Here is a 16,087-nt window from a genome sequence, read left to right on the forward strand (position 1 = left end):
GGACAAAATGGATATCGCAATGTATTGTATCATTATCTGTAGAGCACCGTCACATCAATCAACACTGGTGCTGTCCCATAAAATTCTATAAAACTGCCAATATTTCTTAGTAGAGCTGTCAAAATTAATCGACAGTTGATTATCAAATTAATCAACAATTATTTTAAATGAGTAATAGTTTTGATCCATTTTTTAATTTAAAATTGTCCAAATCCTCAGCATTATCAACAGTAATTGTTCACTGATTTCTGTAGTCCTTCAGGAAAGAAGACCATCCAAATATTACATTGGCAAACATCTGTTTTTACTTTGGAAAACTGACGTAACATAGTACATTAACCACCCACCCCCCCGTTTTTTTTTTTTTTAAATCACTTATCAAATACGAAGTACGAAAGAAACACCAATCACGGGCTAATAGAGTAATCGGGGAAAAAATGTGTTTGTAATACACTAAAATGCAAAATTGAAATGAATCCGATTAGTCGATTAATCGTTTGAATAATCGATGAATTGATTCTAATAATATTCAGATTTCCCTTTAATATGTTCCATACATGTTTATCTACAAGTTTATTTTTTATAACCAATCTATGGTAGTAACTCTAATGAATATTCCCCATTAAAATCAATTGAAATTTCATTAATCCGTTCTAGACCCTGAAAACCATTAGCTATTTTGTAATGCTTTTTCAATAAGTAAAAATAGCCCTGTATTGTAAAAAAACAAAAAACAAAAAATACATAAATAAGAATGTAAAGAAGAAGAAAAAAGATGTTCGGTAATATGTAAATGCATTAACTCTATAATTGACTTGACATACTTTCTTTAGCAATGTAGAGAGGCGTTAACACTACATCTTTACTACATTCGGCACAGAACATTCAGTTCTGGAGAGACAAGAGCCATACCAAGTTCCTACATGTATCATATGTGGTAAGGAACTCAGTATCTGGCGAGCAGACATCGTGGCTAGCAAAAATAATTTTGGCAGCATGTCAAACTCTTTATCAATACAACCAAATCGACCAGTGACATTTGTTTGGTGTTGAATGGAGACAATCCGCTGTAAACACAGAGCACAATGTCAGAAGATATTCTATCAAGCACTCAACTTCACAAGCTCCAAGTCGAAAGAACTGGGTTAATTAGGTCCAAATGCTTAAATGAGGTCTGTGGACGTGATCAGCCAAACACTTGAGACACACACCAACACACCAAACCACACGAGCCACCCTTACAGCCGAGGAATCAATTTGTCATTTCTAACCAGTGGATGAACTACTGTGCGAGGCAGTCCAAAACAAGCTACAGACTGCTTTTAGTACACTAATAAACAACAGACTTAAAAATTACAAAAGTTGCTTTGTTTCCATCTCCGCAAGCTTTCAAAAGTAATAATGTGGTGGGCTGAGGGGAGCTGGGAGGCAAGAAGCAGGCTACAGTCGAGCAGTAAATAATACACAAACAAACTAGTCTCGTCGGGGGCTGGAACTGGAAGAGGGGCTATTGTTGGCCGGAGGTCATTGTTGTCGGGGTGACGTCAACCTCCAGGGAACAGAGTGGAACATAAAAAGCTCTGGCGCCGGACGAAAGAGCATTTCTGGGAGAAAAACTCCAACTCAAACGTCTCGCTTGGGCTTGGATGTAGTAACGTGAGCCTGTTTAGCATAGCCCGCGTAGCCAAGTGATAGAGGTCTGTAACAGCAACAGCTGTACGTGTTCCGCCTCAAAATGGAAAGAGAACATGCGTCTCCATTCCTCCAGCCAAGTCTTTTGTTTTGTGAAAGAATTACATTTGCATTGTGGAGGAGTAGACAATGGTGTAAATAGATTCTTAGTCGAACAACCTACACACGAGGAACACAATCTTTATTCATCCTCATTTGCATAGAAAGACCAACTACACTATTAGTTATGTTACTCTAGCTCCGTCGCCTCTTAATCAACGAGTCCGGAAGAATATTGCTCAGTCGAGCACACAACACAAAGGCCAAACTATTTCATTATTTACTTATGGATAATTTTGTACAGGTTCTGACATGAAACGTACTAAGTAACAGACAGGAAGAGAAATACGTCTACTTTTGTGGGAGGGAGGGAATTGTGTAGCTCAACCTCGAGAATATCATGGATAGCAATTATGGTTATGGCAGTAGCCTACTTGAAAATGCATCATATAAACAAGAATAAGTGGCGCAGTGCAACGTTTTCAGCAGCATTTCTTTTCAAAAGTTCGCTCCTCAGATGCAGCCAAAGCAATCAGAAGTGCCGGTCGTGTTTTTACATCATAAATGATTTTTCAGACTCTTCAAACTAGAGATAGATTATCGGCGCTGATATTGGGCATTTTGACTAATATCGGTATCAGTCTTTTCAATTTGATGGCCGATAAAAGGTAAATCTAAAACCACTTTAATCTGAAGGTACTATTTACTTAAATTTCAGTTAACTGGTAATCTTCTGAACATTTTGTTTTTGCTTGACATTAAAACAAAGGAATGTGAAAGTTTAAGATTTCAGGTATTTTTAAATTTTGGGAAAAAAATATTTACTGTAGAAAACTATAGGGGCTATGGTATTTAAGTTTCTGTTTAACTTTTTAAGACGTACAGATTACGTTGGGACCTGACTGAACATTTTGTTAGAAATTTAAAAGGATATCTATTTTCTAAGATTTAAAAAAAAAAAAAAAATTCTACATTTTGAAAAGTCAGAAAAATTATTCAATAAACATCCTTTAAGACTTTACAAAGTCTAGATTGGCATTTGTATTTATTAAAAAAAAAAAAAATTTAAATGACGCCAATATTGCCCCTCCTCCCCACCCCACCCCAAATTGTCTGCATTGTCAACGTGAAATGTTACTTTAACCTTTGCTTGTGCATATTTTAAGATGGTAACAAACAGTTTAACACTATCAATTGTTTCCTTTGAGAACAATTTGCTCCAAAATAAGAACAAATCTATAGTCTTACCACTGTTCCAAAACCGATTGCAAAGGTTTACTTGCGGTCATGGGGAAAAAAAAATAAATCCAGATCTACGACAAAATCGTGTAGTGTCATTCAATGTGTCAATATGAATCACCTGTTCAGTGCATATAATTTAAAAAAAAAAACTTGCAATACAATGTCAGAGATGCTCTCAATGGAAACCCCAATCCCTCCTCATCCACCATCCTCCAGCTGAGCAGGAAGGTTGCTCTGCATCTACCTGCAAGCTGTCACCAGACAAAGGCGAGCCCCTCAGGTGGCCCACTGAAGCATGAGAAAATGAGGACGTGAGGAAGAAGAAGAAATACTGAAAAGAGGAAGACAGGAGCCTGCAGGCAGTGACATGAAACCAGCTATGACGCCTCGACTCTCAGATGCCTTATGTAACGTTCTGCGGATGGGCCGAGCCTCGTTGCCGCCGCGGCAGCCAAACGACGTACATAAATTTAACGGCCGATTATCACCCAGTAAGAAAAAAACGCGCGCCATTAACTCCCGAGTGCACGGAGCTGGGCCAAAAGGCACTGGTCACGCTCGGTTCTTGGCTTTGTTGCAAAGTAGACTTTCTTTTCCCAGGAATAAAGCAACAGCTGGCACTCGAGAGGGCCCCAATAGACACGGATGCATCATGCCGCTTAAAAATCTTTAGCTTCCATTAGAAAGCAATAAAGCAGCAGTTGGCAAAGATGAAGTAACATCCATCTTCTTGTTTGCAAACATCAATCCTTGCTTTATGGAAACAGTGCTGCTCTAGTTTGAAAAGTTACTCAGATCACATTGCTTTTGTGCTTGAAACCTTCAGTCTTTGTCTGCCCTTTGGTAGGGTTTCAATGGCAGAGTGATCCGAACCAAAGGGCAAAACACATCAACAGTGGTGAAACGACGAAAAAACTTCTTCGGTTTACATGCTTGAAACCAATCAGAGAAGACGTACGAGTGCGCCAAAGTTACAAACCACTGCTTGGTTGATTTCTCTGCTTGTGTTGCGAGTTACATCGCTCGAGTGAAGACGGTGACGATGAGCGAGGTGGGTCACAGTCGCCGATGCAATTTTTCGCCGGTTACTGAATAGGACAGTCAAACACAAAACACTCGCAGTCGCAAACCCACAACTCGTGCTAAGACACTCACTCGCAGGTCAACTTGACTCCAGCTCCTGATGTCACTTACTAGGCCACGCCCCTTAAAGGCACACACATCCAACAAATTGAATACTACAGTACATTACGTGATTTCCGCGTGGAAAATTACGTTACGAGCTTGGTCACGTAATTAATTAAACCAAAAATAATAATAATAATAAATCAAGGTACCATTGTATACCAGTTAGCAGGGACACTAATATCGGACTGCAACTTTCCCAGCAATTAAAATGCCAATAATTTCCGATGTATGCCTCCTCCATCTGCAGTGAAGTAAAAAAAATAAAAAATTAAAAATACCCCCAGGTTTCTCTATGCGGCAAGACAATAATCAAGTTTGTCCTAACTTTGGACAAAGACGGCAGCAAAAGCGCGTGGGCCAGGCGGCTACCTACAACTAGACGCCAACAGAAAGCATCCAAGAACGTCCGCCGTTTGATTGATTGTTGGCCTGACAGCTCGGACTCCCCGTGGCAATCCCATACAAAAAGACACAGTCGTGAGCTACAAGAGCAAATGTGCGGATATGGGAATTTGTTTCCTAGCTATAGTCGTAAAAAGATGACTTTCCTAATGACTCACAGGATCGGATTTTACATCCCGAGCATCCTTTGAGTGTGATGTCTAACCACCAGTACGTCTTTGTGGCAGCTGTATATCCAGCATGGTCACGTGCACACACTGGGGGATATACTATAACAGTACCTCCCATAACCACAGAATAAGATTTACGTTTCTGAGGTGGGCAGCCAGTTTTTCTTTTGCAACTATCGACAGCGCGCAGTTTGAGACTGTCGTTTTGATGAGGAAAATAACAGTAAGTGCACGACTTCTCCTTACGTGCACCTAAACTCTCCAAGTCATGTCGTCGTGAGGAAAAACTCTCCCTTCTCTTACTCAAGGGGCGGTATGAATGCCTGACAATCCTTTTTAGCAGTGTTACACTGCATCATTCCAAAGCTACACTTGGGGACTCGTGCACAAATCTCTCTTGCTTTGAGGCGGTGTTGTAAAAACATTATTTTTTTCCTGGCATAGAAAGCAACACATTTATATTTTATTGCCGCAAAGTGAGGGGAAAAACAAGCACAAAGGTAGGATTGCTGATCCAGGCTAGGCACGGATTCAATACAACGCAAAATAACATTTTGATTTGTTTTCCAGCCATCTTAAATGTTAGGTTTTGTCCAAACAAGTAAAAAGAAATGTGACACTTTATCAATTTGAGGAGGGTTGCTTCATACTTTATGACTTCCTCTCTTGTTTGTTGAGTTAGTTTTAAGGCTACAGGGCATCTTGAGCTCCTGAAAAGTGAATAGAGAGGCACTTTTTCCCATGAGCAACCTTTTGCCAAAACAGCACTGTTGACTGTTGCGTGTGACGTCCAGGGCAACTAAAAATTACAGTCCAGTAAGTTAGGCAAACAAATGCTTCGGTGTTGCAACTTCTCGTGTGCAGCACACCCTGGTGCGGTTTGCACAGCTATGTATACAAATAAAACTACACATTACGAATACATCTAATTAATATTTTGCTTCTGATATACGTGACCAGTCAAAGGTTTGTCTTCTAGTAATATCAAATAAAAACAACTTGTCTGAGATAGTATACTGGGTTTGCAGCTATTGAATAATTTAGAATTGGTCATTTGACTATTTGAGTATTGAATAATCTGATTTAAAAGTTTTTTTTTTTTTGTTTTTTTTTGTTTTTTCATTAAAAACATGTTAAAAGTATGAAACGGAAGGACAGAAATGATTGTTCTTCACTTGAGGTCGCTATCCTCACAACCTATATTATTTTGTGACTGAGTGGCCTTAAAGGGTCGGAGTTGGACTTGGTCTGGTGAGTGTTGTGGGTGTCAGCAAATCAAAGTAGAGTTGGCTTTTGTGAGGTCAGGCTAGCAGCTGGCTATTAACTGGATACAATTTAGCTACTCTGTGTGCTGTTGAGTCCTTGGGTGTCAAGAATGTTGCATTTTTGTCATTTATTTTCTACTAAAAATTAAATACACTAATGGGGTGGTCTAATGTCTATCCTTGACCCTTTGTGGAGGTATTACAATACGTTCAAACTATTGGTGTTGGCTATATTCAAATTAGCTAGCGTCGATCTTATGTTGGTGATTACCGTGCACATTGCGCCTCATATTTCATTGTAAAATGATCACAAACTTTGGACATCATCTTTTATGAAGTCTTTGCTTCATCATAAGAAACTGTAATCCATGTGAAAGAAAGAAAAAAATGATCCTGACAAAGCTTTGTGGCAGAGATTTTGCTTTGACTGTATTTTGTAACTGAATTATGCAGGTCATTTGACTGACATTTGCAACCCTTGAATTATTAACATTTGTGCATCTTTAGGGGAAGCTCATATCTGGGGCCTATATTGTATTGTGTTATTGGGATTCATTTACATTTAAAACAAAACAAATGTCACTTGTAAAGATGTCCGTGTGAACACAAAGTGAAGCAAATGTATCATATCAGATTTGGTCAAGACTTCAGAACAAAAACTGAAATCACATAAGTGTGAACATAGTCTAAAACCAGTTTCATATCGCGTTCCCCTATCAAGTCCTTTCCGATTCTTGTGTAATACTAAGCCCGAACATAAAGAAACTACTGAACTTTAGATATGGAAGGTCGGATATTGATGACTATTATAAATCTGAAAAATACATAGGGACTGACTTTTTTTCTGAGGTGGCTCTGCTACTCATGCGACCAAGTACCACGAATCAATAAAGCTCATGCCAGGGCCAGGCACCAAACATTTTGCACAATAATTTTCCAGCACCGCAGCCCTAAGGAAATACAGTTGGCAAGTACTCAGTGACCACTGGCCAAGAGATATTTAATACAACAATAAGTCTTTCATTCATTGAAACAATGGCACAGTCCAGTAAAAAATGGTTCTTTGTGAGATCAGGTTTATCCAACACTGGCAACTACATACCATAATGTTTGATTGTCTGATTTTCTCTTTGCACTTAAGAGTCAGTATGAAATTGAAGAATTAAGAATGTGTTCTCTGTCCAAAGCAAACCGGGATGGTAAACACAGCTCCGGAACCAACCCAACAGCAGACATGATGTTAGAAGTCATTGGGCAAAGAAATACAGAGCAAGATATAAGCTTATCTTTTATGGCGTAGCAGAGTAAATTAAGCCCTGCCCCGAAACTCTTTCCAGGGAAGAGGCAATAATTTATCCTAAGTGGTTTAGTTCTTAGTTGGGCCTCACAGCTGGGAACACAGGTCAGATAAGAAGCCTCAAGGCTAATAAGAGCCAAAAAAAAAATGCCAGTGTCCAAATTGTACACCCATATACTCTACTTCAATCTTGTCGAAATTCGTTGTTTACTGAGAAATTAAGTGAAATAAGGTGGAATTACTAAGCCCACCCAATGTCAACAAATGGGAAATAAAAATCCTTGTGCGTGAACATATATATATATTAAAAAAATAAATAAATAATAATAATAATGTTTCTCCATCTAATTGGTTAGTTCAGTCTTCTTCATCCTGCGCAACAACTAACAAAAACAAACCATAACAAAATTCACTGACAGAGACTGCACAACAAAAAAAAAAAAAAAAAAAAAAAAAAAAATTGTTAATATTCCTCCTACAACTTGGAAAAGTGAACGTTGAACTTGAGGAATGGACATTTCCAATATTTCATAGGTGTTCAATACTTGCAATTGCAAATGCTTGTGCGTGTGCATTGCAACATATGGAATTTGCTATACATATACACAGAAGCAATGATGTAAAATTTCTGGATTGGAGCCAGATTTGGCAACACTGTAAATACAACATGGGGAAATCCCATTTAACGTTGAGTCGCCAAAGGTATTTGTCAAGTCAAAACTTGCTGTCTCAGAGTGTCAAAAGCTGTTTTGGAAAGCCAAATTTAATCTAGATTGCACTCAGATTTAGCAACAATTTAAATAAAATCTGATTCAAATAACTCATTTATATGAGATCCAAGATGTGACATCAAGCTAAATTTAATCTCGATTGGGGCCAGATTTGGCAGCAATGTAAATTTAAGACTGGGAAACCAATTGCATGGTGACTGAGTTTAGCGTGCTTGTAAAATCAGTTTGCTATGGGTGCCAAAAGCAATTATGTCAAATACAGTTAAATCCGGATTGGATCCAGATTTAGAAAGATGACATTTAAGTCATTCGTATGTAGCTTTTGTTAAGTCTTAGATTTGAAGGGATTTTGCTGTAAGAACAGTCAAAAGCTGTGTCATCAAACCAAATTCATTCCAGTTTGGAGCCAGATCAGGCACTTGGCATTAATGTCAATTTATTATAGGGAAACCCTGTTTAACATTGAGTCGGGATTTGCAAAGTTAAAGCCTGCTGTCTAGGGAGAGACAAAAGCCAAACCAAATTGGATCCAGATTCAGCAACAATTTACATTCGACATGTAAAAATCACATTAACAGTCACATAGATCTTTGTCATGTGTTGTGTGTCATGTCTTGTGATTCAAATGGATTTTAAATATGTAAGTATCAATTTCAAACAGTTGAATCTGTGTTGAAGCCTGATTCATCTTTGAATGTGACTACAATGTTTGAACCAGATCTGGCAGAAACGTAAATTTAACATAGGTAAGCTCATTAACATTGAACCACGTAGTTTGAGTCTCTGTCAAGTCAATATCGGCCGTCTGTGCAGCGTCAAAAGGTGTTGCAACAACCCAAGATGAATCCGGAATGGATTCAGATTTGTTATCAATTTAATGCGTAAAAATCACATTTTATTGCATCATATGATTGGAATTTGCTGTGTGAGAGCACTGTGATTCCAAACCACGCAACCGGGATTACGAATTGGCAGCAATGTTAATCAACAACGAGAAAGAACCGCGTTGATCTCAATAGTTAGTGAGGCTTAAACCGAATTTATGCCTCCACGTTTGCACTCGCGTTGATGACCGGCATAGATCACATGATCTACGCGAGCCATGAGTTTTAAGTGCCGCGTAGCTCGTGGCCGGCTTCGGTGCACACGTCGCCAATCCTTGCACGCCGTAGATGGCGGGGCGTAGCTCGCTCGTGATTGGTCCGTTCCATGGCGTACTCTGCTTTTTTTTTCCCCTCTCTCCCCGCCCCCTGCCCAGATAGTTTCCGTGAAGGCAACTGTTGGCGGCGCAAATCGACTTCCTGATCGGAGACCATATGCATGTGGATATATTTTATTTATTTATTTATTTATTTTAAGCCCCGCTTTCGCAGGGCATCAAAGTGCCTGGGACGAGAGGCGGAAAACAACTAAAAAATAAATAAATAAATAATAAATTAAAAAAAAGCGCGTGGCTCTTGTGTTTTGGCGAGTTTACGGCCGACACAGGTGCAAATTGGCAATAATTAATTGCCACGGTGATGAACTTACTCTCCCCCCGGCTTTGTTTCGTGTTTCTGAATTAATTGAATTTCCTGAATTCGTCATAAAATGCAGAGGAATCTCCACTCTGTGGCGTCCCAGCCATAGCGACAGCGGGACTTGATGTGAGATGTGTTTTGCGCACAAGTTGGAAGGCAAATGCAGGAGCGGAGCTCCGCCGTGACGTCTCCGCGTGAGCCTCAAGCAGAAGTATACTGAGGCCTTTAAGGTGACAACTTCACTTTGTATCCCTTGATGATATACGAAGAGTGAAGTAGTTTACCTCCCGCTCAGTCGCTTAAGTCACGTAAATTGGAAATTGAAGCGGAAAGCTTTTAAACTGAGCATAATTGGAACGTAAACGTGAACAAAATATTAAATTTGTAGTTTGAAGTTGAAAGAATTCAAGTTTGTTTCCGACAACGCGGCGGTTAATTAGCTACGTGCACGCACACCTGTTCCGATTGAAAAGCATGTTGAAGTGACTTAACACATGGAAACATGTTTAAACACTTGGGAAAACTTATGTTTCCCCTCCTATTTCACACACAACACGGAGACATTAATTGACATCGTTTACTCACCGGCTTGTGTGCTTTTTAACGTTCCACGTGCTGCCCACACAAATGCCGTCCTCCTCGTCCCCCCCTAAAAAGCTAGCTTGTCGTGGCCAACATGTCCGCGCTTTTTCTTTTTCCCCCTTCTATCCTTCCGCAGTCAATTGATTGAAAGGCGACTTTTTCCTCCACGAAAAGCCCAAGAGACGAGTCCTCCCGTCGGCCGGGCTGGCTGACTTGACTGACTGCGACTGAGTGAGCGTCTGCCTGCTTGTGCTTGGATGGGGAGCCAGCAAGCAGGTTCACACGCACGCGCGCGCGCGCGGGCGCAGACACATTTCTACACACATAAACGCTGTCGTTTCATGTGCGCATGGAGGCACGCTTGGAGAGAGATACTTGCTGTCTTCTGGCTCATCAGTGGTCGCATTATTGTTGTTATCTGATTTATGACTTGTTGACTTATGTTCACTCATGTTTAGTGAGCATGTCGCAGTGGTTGTTTTCTGACGAACTCATATGGTTCATTGGCCTTTATTTTGGCATAAGCCTGAAACATTATGTACAGTATAATGATGAACAGACTGAGTACAAATGGAAAAAGTAATACATACAGTATTTATACATGCCTAAATTATAGCAAACATCTGCATACAAAAAGTCCTCATTAACCTTCATAGTACTCATATCTAGCTAGCCTTTGGCTGAGACCTTCCAGCTATGCAAGATTAGCTAATGATTAAAGAAGAAAAATACCAGTTATTTGAATGTGTTTTTCTGTATTAGACTGAGATTTTTTCCCCAATTTTCTGGCACAAGACACATTTCCCCTGAATCTTTCCTGGAGCAGATTACATCAAATCTTGCATCATCTACCTGTTTCACGTTTCTCCATGCTATCCCTGTTTTTTTTCTGTCTTTACAATACCCAACAATGTCACTTTTCATACTTGGACACATGCTGACAAAGTAATTAATAAACAAAACAATGGCAAAGAGAACAAGTACTTTATGTATTTTACAGTTTTCATGCTTCTTTAAAAACACCTTTTACAAGAGTGCTACAAACATCCACTGTGATTGATACCACAGAATTGGAACCGTTTCAAAAAGTGTAAAGCACAAAGAACACGCCTCAAGGTTGTCATAAAAATGAAAGCTTCAGGGTGTTTTCACCACCGCCATGTTACCTGAAAAGGTTTCTCACCGCATAACAGGAGCATTTATGAGAACGTACGGCGCTCCGGAGGCTCATAAACCCGGACCAGAAAATAATTGGACACACCTTGTAGACCCCCTTGGATCGTTTCAGCTGCCACCGAGCTAGCTGCATTATGAAGGATGACGCCCGACCCATCTTGTTGCACACTTTCTGCTACCTTGCGGTCCCTGCTACAGGATGTCGTAGGACGTGTTTCCGTTTTATTTATCTGTATGAGGTTTAGCACACTATACAGGGCTGTGAAGACATGTTCAGGAGCCATAAAGCCATTCCGTTCCGCGGTGACAGGCCTATTATGGCGCCAAACATAATATTTTACGATTTAATTACCCAGTCGCTAGCTCGAACCTCCAATAACTCCGACACAGTAGCTTGCCCTTGCCCTCCCAATAGTCGGGTGAACAGTCACCAGTCCTTCCGTGCACTACAGAAGGTTTCGTTACACTTCCACAAATTCCTTACTGCTACATGAACGCTTTCCAGGGAGGCGTCTGTGTTTATGGCGGTCCTTAGCTGCCAGCTGCTTTTGTTTCCGCAGCCATGCTAGCACGACTTTATGCTAGCACGGCAAATGCTGTGCAGCTGGGAGAGCGTACAAGTGTGTGTATGTTTGTGTCTGTCTCGTGCTTTGCTTGGCCGGTTGCGAGTCATCCAAGACAATCCCGTGCTAAGCTACGGAATGGTTTCCTGATTGTTTTGGCCGCCGGTATTGTTTGGAGACACCACTACCTTGCCCATGGTGGTTCAGGGTTTATGTGACATTTACGCTTCGAAAATTTGACAAAACATCAAATGTTTGATGAAGAAGCTAGCAGGGAACTGCCATGTTACAAAACAAGACTTTTTTTGTTTTTTGTTTTGTTTTTTTGTTTTTTTTAAAGGTTGAAAAGAAAATACCCTGCCGGGGTTCCACCTGGATCTGTGCTAGCTCCACAAGTGTTTGGCAAAATGCAGTCTGGTTGGAATTGTCAATTCAACCTGAGTACAATGTGACGAGAATTTTGAAAATCGTAAAATGGCTTATAGAGAAATTGAGTTTTTTTGGGTTGGAAAAGTTTTCTCTTTTTGGACAATGATTTTGTGTGATATCATCTATGGAAAATCTGGCCTAAAAACACCTTCAAATTGCAGTAAAATAGCTGACAAGTTTTGTTTAAAAATATTCACCAATTTCTCGTACAGGCCAAAATTATGAGACTAAATGATTGTGATGCCCAAAAAATCCAACTTAATCATCGTAAATGGCAGATTAATGGGGAAAAGAATAGTATGGGGAGAAGAATAGGTCATGTCCTTTAGTAGCCAATTGTTTTTTCGTTTTTTTTTTTTTTGGGGAGAATTTGAGAGGCATTTAAAATGCTCATTCCGTTTTTTTTTTTTTTTTTTTTTTTTTTGGGGGGGGGGGGAGTTATCAGTTTATCACTTATCACGTTACTACTAGCAAGGTAAAACGAGATGTTTCCACTAGTGCTGTCACTATCGAATATTATTAGAATCTATTAATCTATCGATTATTCAGTCAATGAATCAACTAATCTGATTCATTTAAAATTTGCATTAAAGTGTATTACAAAAGCATGTTTTTCCCCTGAGTACGATTTATTAACCAGTGATTGGTGTTTCTCGTACTTTGCATTTGTACAGTGATTAAAAAAGGGGTGATTGATGTTCTGTTAACGGCTCGATAATTGTTTTCCAAAGTAAATTTGCAAATGTCTTATTTTGATTAAACACAAGAGATAATCAATCTTCTTTCATGAAGGAAATCAGTGAACAATTAGTGCTGGTATGCTGAAATCAGAAGATTTGGACAAATTTAAATTAAAAAAACTGGCTCAAAACAATTACTCGATTATTAATTAAAATAGTTGTCGATTAATTTGATAATCAATTACATGTCGATTCATCGAGTGATTAATTGTGACAGCTATCTCATATATTGACTTTGTACCTTGTCATCATCGTGGTTGAATGGCTGACGAGGTTAACGAGGTCGGATGGCGACAATAGAAGTAAAATGCACCAGGATGGTGTTTGATGGAAAAAATGTGAAACTGTATCCAAACTTCCACAATCCTGCTGCTTGTTGGCTCACCTGTTGAAGCAGCCTTGGTCGCGAAATCCCGCCAGGGTTCAAAACAAGCGTGAACAAATAAGGTTTGTCTCTCACCGGTGGCAAATTGCTACAAATTATTCACAAATCATGCAGCGTGAATGAAACCGTGTACTTGGCAGCTGGCAATCCCTAATAATCGCGTCTGAACGTTCCTTGTTTAAACCTCTCAAGTTACAGTTTGTCTGTCTCTTTGAACACACAACCGCAACAAGCTGCTCCGCCATCTGCAGCAGCATGTGGAAACGGTTCGTTTGGAGAGTCCAGGGGGAAATACATGTTTGTCTCTCTGTTTTTTTTTATGCTTACTTTGAGACCATCGGCTTTGATTTCAACAAGCTCTGTAAATGCGGATGAGAGATTGTGGGGTGGGGGTGGGGGGGTGCTGAGAGGGAGGTCCGTAGGGAAGGACAACAACAAGAGAGTTGTGGAAACTGTGGAAAGGCAGAAGTGAAACCTCCCAGCCAGACGTGAGTAAACCTGCTCACAGTAATGAGTCACTGTTTCCTAGTTGGGGTATACCGCAAACATTTGAGCGCATTAATGGCGGTTTCCTGGGAATTTAGGCAGATTCATCTCTGGAGGGGGAAAAAAAAAAAGCTGACTGGTGATTTACTCCTGATGAAAGAGGTCCACGGAGTCCAGGTTCATACGGACCCTGCAGGAGATGGCGACCAAAATTTCAAAGAAGGAATTTTAAAATGGCGGAAATTGAGGTTAATGTGTCAGAGATGGAGGCGAGGAGCTAGCTTAGCTCTATTTTATATGGTGGCTACATTTTATTTGTAAATGCTTTTTGTTGTGGTGAGGGACTTTTAAAACTATTATAAAATATTATTTAAGAAGATACTATTTAAGAAGATTATAAAAACACTTAACACAATCAGGTGCAAAGCACTGCTCAGGATATCCTTTAAATTCAACAATCGAGCCTTAGCTTACTTGATCTTTGGCCCAATTATCGTTAAGTGCATAGTTTTAGTAATACCTTGGAACAGTTACAATTACTCCTACATATGATTCAAAGAATGGTCAACTAGAATATGAATTAAACTAGTTTAACTGCTTTTTATCATTATTATTATTATTAAAACAAATCTCTGGTGTCTTAATCTAATACTTTCAGGATCAATAATTACAGCACCCTGTTCATTAAAAAAATAAAAATTCAAAATACCTTCTTGGAAAAAAAATGATTGGGTACTCAGAAACGTCTTCTACACTACATACTTTGGTTTCAAGCGCCACCTAGAGGATATTTTACAGTTTCTGACTAAATGTAAAGCACTTCATATGTGTGTCTGCAAAATATCTCCTGGTAAATGTTGTCATGTGGTTCCAAAGAAAGCATTTCAAGAAATTCTTGAAGTCTGTCCTCCTAACATAAGCGAGCGATGAAGGAAGCCACCAACGAACTGCAGAGGTTTCGAGGTTAATTGCCTCACTTCTCCTCCTTTCCCATCAGTTGGCGTTCCGGCATGAAAAACGTTCCCAAGGGAGGCGGGTGGAGGGCTGCTATCGGAGGCCTACCTGGCACGCCGTTTCTCTTGGCTTGCGTCTACGGCTTTTCGTCCTCCTCCCTAAATCCTGGAAAACATAAACATCCTCTCAGCCACATGGAGATGGGCCTGCGCTGTTTGCTGCCGAGGTGCCTTGGTCCCCATGGTGAGCAGGGTAAACGTGGAGCTCCCGATGACACTTGGACAAATTAATAACACTAATAAATTCCCTACCACTGTGGTTCTCAAACTTCTTAACAAAATGTCTGGCTCTACAAGTATCCCCATAGTGTAAATCAAAAATAAGATTATAATTTTTTTTTAAAGTGCATTACATTTAATTTTGTAAATTGCTGTATGAAACATTGAGTTTTAACATTTATAATGGGCTTAAATAGAAAACCCCCAAAAAAACCTGCAGTTCAAATATATTGCATATAAATAAAAAATGCACCTGTATTATACTTCAAAGTTAATATAACTGAAATGGACTTTGCAAATGTAATGTTTGTTAGAATATTTAATTCAGTGATTCTTCCACATACCAGTAGAGGGAGCCCTCATGTCATGCACTCACTAAAATCTCAAACTAAAACCACCATGACATCATATTTTAATCTTTTCTTGATGATAATGTTTTGATAAAAATGTGCAGCAAAGGATCACACCTGCAGTTTGTTTAGCTTTTTCTTTTGGCTTTTTGAAGAAGAAAATCTGACACTGCGATAATGGCGAATGTTTAAAAATTAGATGCATGAGGCAAGTCCTGATTTTAGTTTTCAGAATTTTGGTGCGCAATATACAGTGGCTATTTGTAATGCTTATTGCAAACAAAAACACCAAATTCCCATCTGAATAAATTTGCATACTATAAAAAACAAAAATATTTTTAATATTGATTTGACAGGGAAAAATTAGCCGACAAAGTAATATTTTCCAGCATGTTAAAAAAAGGGAAAAAAAAGTATAATAACTAACTTTCACTTTCTGAAATGAACTTGTGAAATAAAACACTTTCCTATATTTTAGATGCACCTGTCCAGCGTATTTGCCAGTGGGCGTGGCTGGCAAATGCCGCTTTGTTTTCATTGGCCTATGAGACACAAGCGCAAATTCTGCATAGCAACAAATGGCAGGATTGTTTATGTT

The 16,087-nt window shown here is 39.4% G+C and overlaps 1 protein-coding gene and 1 long non-coding RNA gene across 4 annotated transcripts in view; one reads left to right on the top strand and one right to left on the bottom strand.

Annotated features, from left to right (window-relative positions):
- Window positions 1–10,430, bottom strand: part of stxbp6 (syntaxin binding protein 6 (amisyn)) — a 61,837-nt gene extending 51,407 nt beyond the window's left edge. Inside the window, exon 1 of one of the 3 annotated variants that reach the window (XR_013287468.1) lies at window positions 10,132–10,429. The gene's annotated coding sequence lies outside the window, so the exon portion shown is untranslated. Of the gene's footprint in view, window positions 1–10,131 lie in introns of all 3 variants that reach the window. The other 2 variants (XM_077538128.1, XM_077538127.1) reach the window with 2 other exon arrangements.
- Window positions 10,431–13,835: 3,405 nt separating this feature from the next.
- LOC144032170 (uncharacterized) lies at window positions 13,836–15,179 on the top strand. Its single transcript, XR_013287703.1, has 2 exons — window positions 13,836–13,909; window positions 14,905–15,179. It is a non-coding gene; the product is annotated as an uncharacterized LOC144032170 (long non-coding RNA).
- The last annotated feature ends 908 nt before the right edge of the window (window positions 15,180–16,087 follow it).

This window comes from Festucalex cinctus, chromosome 12, assembly GCF_051991245.1.
Source record: "Festucalex cinctus isolate MCC-2025b chromosome 12, RoL_Fcin_1.0, whole genome shotgun sequence".
NCBI lineage: Eukaryota > Metazoa > Chordata > Actinopteri > Syngnathiformes > Syngnathidae > Festucalex > Festucalex cinctus.